Source organism: Sminthopsis crassicaudata, chromosome 4 (assembly GCF_048593235.1).
Source record: "Sminthopsis crassicaudata isolate SCR6 chromosome 4, ASM4859323v1, whole genome shotgun sequence".
Classification (NCBI taxonomy): domain Eukaryota; kingdom Metazoa; phylum Chordata; class Mammalia; order Dasyuromorphia; family Dasyuridae; genus Sminthopsis; species Sminthopsis crassicaudata.
In genome coordinates this window covers 378,734,598-378,742,766 of record NC_133620.1, presented here as the reverse complement: position 1 = coordinate 378,742,766, position 8,169 = coordinate 378,734,598, and positions in this window count along the sequence as shown.

The following is an 8,169-nucleotide window of genomic DNA, read 5'->3' as shown; positions in this document are numbered from 1 at the left end:
GTTGCTCTCGACCCTATGATGTCACTATCCTGTTCTATTCTTTGTTCAGCAATCTTTAAACTTTATAAAAGAAGAGCTTTCTGCCTTCTCAAGGATTTTAGCACAAATGGAGACAAGTCATTGACTCCTTTATTGATGGGTGGCATGCCTCTATTAATAAATGTTATCTTGCTCAGAAAATTGCCTCACTTTACCCTTTTGTTAAATTTTACTCATAATAATCTCCTTGGGTAAAATCTAGGATACTATTTATTGAGGTGAGAAGTCCCTTACTCTGCATTATATGGTATTCTCATATATGCTTTCTCTGATTTCTGTTTTGCTATTAAATTAAATAAATGGATTTCTTTGATAATTCCTATATGTGTTCATTATGAAACTGATCTTTGGTGGGAAAGGAGTAAAGCCTTAGATTTAAAGCTTGAGGTCCATCTCTTTCCCCCCACTAAATGAATAGTGATCAAAAATTATCTTGAACCTGAAAACTAATTTAAGGGAACAGATTTTATATATATATATATATATATAGATAGATAGATAGATAGATAGATAGATAGATAGATAGATAGATATATATATATATAGACAGGTGTGTGTATAGTTCTAGTCTACTCTCCCTCTCACTAAGAAGAATATAGCAGCCAAACTTCTGACTCAAACCTCCTGTTTCTCTTCTGAGAAGAGTTAGTCTCTTTCCGAGGAAAATGGAGGAAGAAAGCCTAGAGCTGTCTATTTTGCCTCCCTTTGAGCCATACAATAATATTTCCATGCTACATGTGAAGCACAGCCATTGCAGCACATGAATATAATGTAATAATAATGTGCTGTAATAAATTATTAATATTGTGAATACAGGGAAATATGGAAAGATTTACATAATCTGATGAAGACAAATAAAAAAACCTGTGAAAACTACGCACAATGGCCACAACAATATAAATGGAAAAATAAGCACAAAATAATGAAAAATAAATGTTGAAAAGCTAAGAACTAGCATGGCTCTATTTGAGAGATATGAAAAAAAACCGTCCCACTTACTTTGCAAAGGTGAGAGACCTATAGGTATTGTGCATTCCACATATTTTCAAATGTTTTCCTAAGCATGTTGCTCCATTTTGCTTATTTTTTCTTCTATTTTTATAAAGTTATTTATTATATGAAATTGCTCACTGGAAAATAAGCAGGAAAGAATCCTGGAAGAAATTTTGGTAAAATAATCAGCAACAAAAAAGGATATCAGTAATTTTTTAAGTTGATGATCATTGACATAGTTTCCTGGTCACCTGAGCATAAAATCTAGTGAGTTCACAAGAAGTTAGTTAACACAAGCTTCTGACTAGTGATCCACTATGACAAATGCTGAACCAGGAAAACAACTGAAACAATACTGTATTTTTGCTTAATATTCTCTCCAGTTATAGTTAAGTAAACCACTAAAGCCTATAGAAACTTTGGGAATCCTTATACTCATACCTCGTACTCACTTATGGCAAGTCATGTCCCCAGGAGACAGATAACTACACCTTCCTTCTCAAAGTTTTAGAGGAAATTCTGAATGTTTGGGGAGCAGTTATTCTTCTAATGTTATTGACACAAGACCCCAATTTACTGTTTTCACTAATTTCAGTCACCAATTATAGTTAGAATCTTTTCTATATCACTGATAGATTCATTGATTAGTACTTTAATAAAACATTTAGTCAATTAACATCAATTAGCTTTTACAAAGGTCTATTTGTTGAGAAGACAAAACAAGAAAAAGAATATAAGCACACGCTTCCCCCAAACTGAAGGAACACACTCTCCCCTCTGCCACCTCAGTCCACCACAGAAAAAAGTGGGCACAAATTTAAAGTAGTTGCTGCAAAATATTTATCTCACCAAGTTCATTTTCAAATATGGCATAGTCATGCTTGCAAGTATAAAACTGTGCATACCCTTTGATACAAGATTGTCACTACTGAGTATGTATCCCAGAGATCAAATAAGAGGGAAAAGAATCCACTTGCAAAAGCGTTTGTAGCAGCTCTTTTTGTAGTAGAAGGAATTAGAAAATGAGTGGATGCACATTAGTTGAGAAATTGCTAAATTAGTTATAGTATATGAATGTAATATTTTTCTATAAGAAATGATGAGCAGGCTGATTTCAGAAAAGCTTGGAAAGACTTAAATGAATTGAAACTGAGTGAAGTGACCAAAACCAGGAAAACATAGACTTAGCTCTTCTCAGCAATACAATGTTATCCAAGATAATTTCAATAGACTTGGGATAGAAAATGCCAACTAAATACAGAGACTGAATGTGGATTGAAGCATAGCTATTTTCACCTTTTTTTTATTTTTTATTTTTTGCTTTTTCTTCCTCATAGTTTTTTCCCTTATAGTCTAATTTTTCTTGCACAACATGACAAATATGGAAATATGATTAAAAATATTATACATGTATAATCTATATCTGAGGGAGAAAATATTTGGAACACAAAATCTTACAAAATTTCATGTTGAAAACTATTTTCTCATGTATTTGGAAAAAATAAAAGACTTTTGAAGGGAAAATGTAGGATACTTTGTCTTGGCTGCTTCTTGGCTGAGTTCCATAGAACAGTCTTCATGACTGTGATCCTGGCTAAACTTGGTTGTTTGAAAACTCTCTTATGGATGCTAGTTTTTGGATTCTTAAAAATCTCACAAGACCCTTTAAAAGAAAGAAACACAAAAAATAGATAACCTCCCTGCCCTAGACACAGGTTGATTGTAGTGCCATGTGCTCACTAGCCTATTGTGACACTTTCCCCCATTGGTCCTCTGAAGCATAGAAACTCTTCCTTCTTTATACTTCATGGCCAACAGGAAGGAAAGAAACCAAATGTTTCACTTGGGCCTGTCTCAAATGCTTTCAATTTTGGCTTATCTTCTTTTTTTTTTTAATTTTATTTTATAATTATAACATTTTTTGACAGTACATATGCATGGGTAATTTTTTACAACATTATCCCTTGCACTTACTTCTATTCAGATTTTTTCCCTTCCTCCCCCAACCCCCTCCCCCAGATGGCAAGCAGTCTTATATATGTTAAATATATTACAGTATATTCTAGATACAATATATGTGTGTAGAACCGAATTTTTTGTTGCACAGGAAGAATTGGATTCAGAAGGTAAAAATAACAGTTTACACTCATTTCCCAGTGTTCCTTTTCTGGATGTAGCTGGTTCTGTCCATCATTAATCAATTGGAATTGGATTAGTTCTTCTCTATGTTGAAGAAATCCACTTCCATCAGCATACATCCTCGTACAGTATCATTGTTGAAGTGTATAATGATCTTCTGGTTCTGCTCGTTTCACTCAGCATCAGTTGATGTAAGTCTCTCCAAGCCTCTCTGTATTTCTCCTGTTGGTCATTTCTTATAGAACAATAATATTCCATAACATTCATATACCATAGTTTACCCAACCATTCTCCAATTGATGGACATCCATTCATCTTCCAGCTTCTAGCCACTATGAAAAGGGCTGCCACAAACATTTTGGCACAGGTCCCTTTCCCTTCTTTAGTAGTTCCTTGGGGTATAAGCCCAGTAGTAGTATGGCTGGGTCAAAGGGTATGCACATTTTGATAACTTTTTGGGCATAATTCCAGATTGCTCTCCAGAATGGTTGGATTCTTTCACAACTCCACCAACAATGCATCAGTGTCCCAGTTTTCCCACAGCCCCTCCAACATTCATCATTATTTGTTCCTGTCATCTTAGCCAATCTGACAGGTGTGTAATGATACCTTAGAGTTGTCTTAATTTGCATTTCTCTGATCAATAGTGATTTGGAACACTCTTTCATATGAGTGGAAATAGTTTTAATTTCATCATCTGAAAATTGTCTGTTCATATCCTTTGACCATTTATCAATTGGAGAATGGCTTGATTTCTTATAAATTAAAGTCAATTCTCTGTAAATTTTGGAGATGAGGCCTTTATCAGAATCTTTAACTGTAAAAATTTTTTCCCAATTTGTTACTTCCCTTCTAATCTTGTTTGCATTAGTTTTGTTTGTGCAGAAACTTTTTAATTTGGTGTAATCAAAATGTTCTATTTTGTGATCAATAATGGTCTCTAGTTCTCCCTTGGACACAAACTCCTTCCTCCTCCACAAGTCTGAGAGGTAAACCATCCCATGTTCCTCCAATTTATTTATGATTTTGTTCTTTATGCCTAAATCTTGGACCCATTTTGATCTAATCTTAGTATGTGGTGTTAAATGTGGGTCCATGCCTAGTTTCTGCCATATTAATTTCCAGTTTTCCCAGCAGTTTTTGTCAAATAATGAATTCTTATCCCAAAATTTGGGATCTTTGGGTTTGTCAAAGATTAGATTGCTATTTTTATTCACTATCTTGCCCTGTGAACCTAACCTATGCCACTGATCAACTAGTCTATTTCTTAGCCAATACCAAATGGTTTTGGTGACTGTTGCTTTATAATATAGCTTTAAATCAGGTACACTTAGACCACCTTCTTCTGACTTTTTTTTCATTAGTTCCCTTGCAATTCTCAACCTTTTATTCTTCCATATGAATTTTGTTGTTATTTTTTCTAGGTCATTAAAATAGTTTCTTGGGAGTCTGATTGGTATAGCACTAAATAAATAGATTAGTTTAGGGAGTATTGTCATCTTAATTATATTCGCTCGGCCTATCCAAGAACACTGAATGTCTTTCCAATTATTTAAATCTGACTTTATTTTTGTGGCAAGTGTTTTGTAATTTTGCTCATATAATTCCTGACTCTCCTTTGGTAGATATATTCCCAAATATTTTATACTATCGACTGTTATTTTGAATGGAATTTCTCTTTGTATCTCTTGCTGTTGGATTGTGTTGGTAATGTATAAAAATCCTGAGGATTTATGTGGATTTATTTTGTATCCTGCGACTTTGCTAAAATTCTGAATTATTTCTAATAGCTTTTTAGCAGAGTCTTTGGGGTTCTCTAAGTATACCATCATGTCATCTGCGAAAAGTGACAATTTGATTTCTTCATTTCCTACTCTAATTCCTTGACTCTCTTTCTCGGCTCTTATTGCCGAGGCTAGAGTTTCTAGTACTATATTGAATAGTAATGGTGATAGTGGGCAACCTTGTTTCACTCCTGATTGGCTTATCTTCTAACCAAAAGGAGGTAATGAAAATTTATGGACATATTGGAAAGCTTTCCCTTCACATGAGTATGGCATTGAGAAGTTCTCCATTCTAAATTCATTTCTCTCTCTCTCTTTCTCTCTCTCTCTCTCTCTCTCTCTCTCTCTCTCTCTCTCTCTCTCTCTCTCTCTCTCTCTCTCTCTCTCTCTCTCTCTCTCTCTCTCTCTCTCCTGCTTTCAAATTTACCAATCCAAAGTCACTTTTTACACACTAAATTCAGTGTTACATGTCTCTTTGCTAATCAGAAATCACACCTCCCTCTGTATATGATTTCATTTCCTTCCAGGCCAAATGCAAACCAGCAAATCAATGTGAGTACAGCTTGGGTTAGATTATGAATTATGACTATAAAGCAGTTAATATGGAAAAATACCTTGAGATTTTAGTATACTACAAGCATTGGTCAAGAAAACGAATGTGAACTTAGGTTACAATGTGAGAGGTATACTGCTAGGACTCAGAACACCCTCCACTTTGTTTGGAATAGTATGTTTAGTATGTTCAAGCACCACATTTTAGAACATCAACAAGCTGGAGAGCTATAAAATCATATGGATGCTACAGGGCCTTGAGAGCAGAACATATGAAAATCAGGGATATTTTACAAGAAAAAAAAAATTTTAAGGGAGGGCATGATAACTATCTTCCAGAGTCTGAAGAGTTGTCTGTTGTGTAGAGAAGAGATTATTCTTGTTCTTCTTGACTCAGAGGGCAAACTTGGAGCATTGGGTGGTTATTGAGGAATAAGATTTCAATTAAATTATGAAAAGAAACGTTCATCTTTAAGCAATGGTTAGAGGACAGGGAAGAATATAGGAAATTCTTGTTCAGGTACATGTTGGACTAGATGGCTTTTAACGTCCTTTCCAACACTGAAATTTTGTTAAATCTGGGGTGTTATTCAAAGATTTCATACCATCATCAGCCTCAGGCATCTGACACAGCAACAGAATAAAAATGAAAGTTTTGTGTACTAGGAAGGGGAAAGGTATTGGAAAAGGGGATAAAAAGAGAAGGCCCTTAGTCAATAATCCTGAAATACAGCTTTAAGGAAATTTAATTAAATTCTACCAAGTCCCTTACATTAGTTATTTAATAAACAAGCATTTATAAATTGTTGACAATATGACATATACAATGCTAAGTGCTGAAGATACAAGGTAAAAATAAAGTTCCTGACCTTAAGGAGCTCACATTTTAATAAGAAAGTCAATGTCTATATACATAGGTATTTACAACATATATGCAATTTAATTAAAAAGTAGCTTTATGAGAAAGACATTAGCACCTGGCAGGACTAGAAAATGCTTCTCACAGAAGATGGTACCTTAACTAAGTCCTAAAGAAAACTAGAGATTCCAAGGGTAACCCCAAGGTAAGGTGGGAGAACATTCCAGAAATTGTCAAAAAATAGTGTAAGTAAGGACATAGAGACAAAAGATAGGACATCATGTGTGAAGACACTGAGTAGGCTGTTATGGGCAACTTTTTAGGAAGATGATCTAGGTTCTCCAGACAGAATCCAATTGATTCCGGCTCTATCTTTGGTTAAGAAAAGAAGCTGTCAGTCAATAATTCACATTTATATAATACTGTATTTTCCTTGCTATAACCTTATAAGGCAAATAATGCAAACATTATCATTTTCATTTTACAGATAAGGAAAGTGAGATTCAAAATATTAAGTAACTTGCTCAAAAGCACATAGCTTGTAAATAGCATCTAGGATTTGAACTCAGATCTTTTGACATCAAAATCAGTATAAGTAAACTCTTCCCTGCTGAAGCCTGGTTAAAGTGACAGGAATAAATCACCTAATGGAAAAAAAGGAAATAGAATCCAAGATTCTGTTCCTGACTTTGTACAGGCTTCCCTGACTTCACTTCCCAATAAATATTGTATACCATTGTCAGACATTGTCAGAATCTGACCATGTATTTTCTTGCTCAGAAAAATTTCTGTGGCTTCTTATTTGACTTGTGAGTTAATTTCACACTCAGATTCCTTCACCTGTGTTCAACTCCCTCCACAATCTAGTACCACTTTCCAATCCTATCTCATATCACTTCTCTCCATATTTGAAAGACTCCAAACAAACTGGATTCTCACTGGTGTAATATATCATTAACTCTTCTCTTTTCTATTTCTTTGCCTATGTTCACATTTTCTTTGCAGCAGGAAAGTCCTCACTCATTGATTGACAAATTCCTACTATTCTTTAAGTAAAAAAAATTATGTTTCAAGAAGCCTTTTTTTAATATTCTCTGTAAGGAACAACCATCTCCTCTAATTTTTAAGTATCACTTGTTAAGGCATATTGGTAAGACACACTATATATTATAGTTATTTACTTATATGCTGTCTTAATTAAATTAATCTCTTTCTCCTCCCCCTCCTAGTAGTTAGCCTAACATTTTGTTCTGAACACAGCTTAGACTCATGTTTGTTGAATTTAATTGTATGTAGTCCATTAAAGGTATCCTCTACCATTTCTTTTCCTATAGCAGATGTGTCAAGCAAACTGGAAGGAGACAAGACAAGCAATGAACAAAACAGAGCTTTCAAATGTCAGGTCTCAAATAATTAATTGATAATTAATCCACAGAAGTAGTTTAAAAAAAAAACCACTGAAGTGAGATTTGGGAAAAGATGCCATCTACCTGCTCTCTACTCATTTATCCTCAGATTTTCCTCTTTTCTAAAAGACCTGTCTTTTTTGGAAAGCCAAAGGGGAAAGAGGGTGGGGTGGTTGGCAGGAGACTGGAATGCCATAGTGAAACTGAAGAAACTGATTTCTTTTTCTGCTGACCAGTTGAAACAATACAATCACCTTCACCACTGACACCAAGGTATTGATGATTTAGATGCTGAATGCAATTACTCTGTCTTTATAGCCTTTTGTTTCCTCATACTCAGAAGCAATGGGAAGGAGGGAATTGGATATTCAAGTAGCTTCTAAATAAATAGTATCTA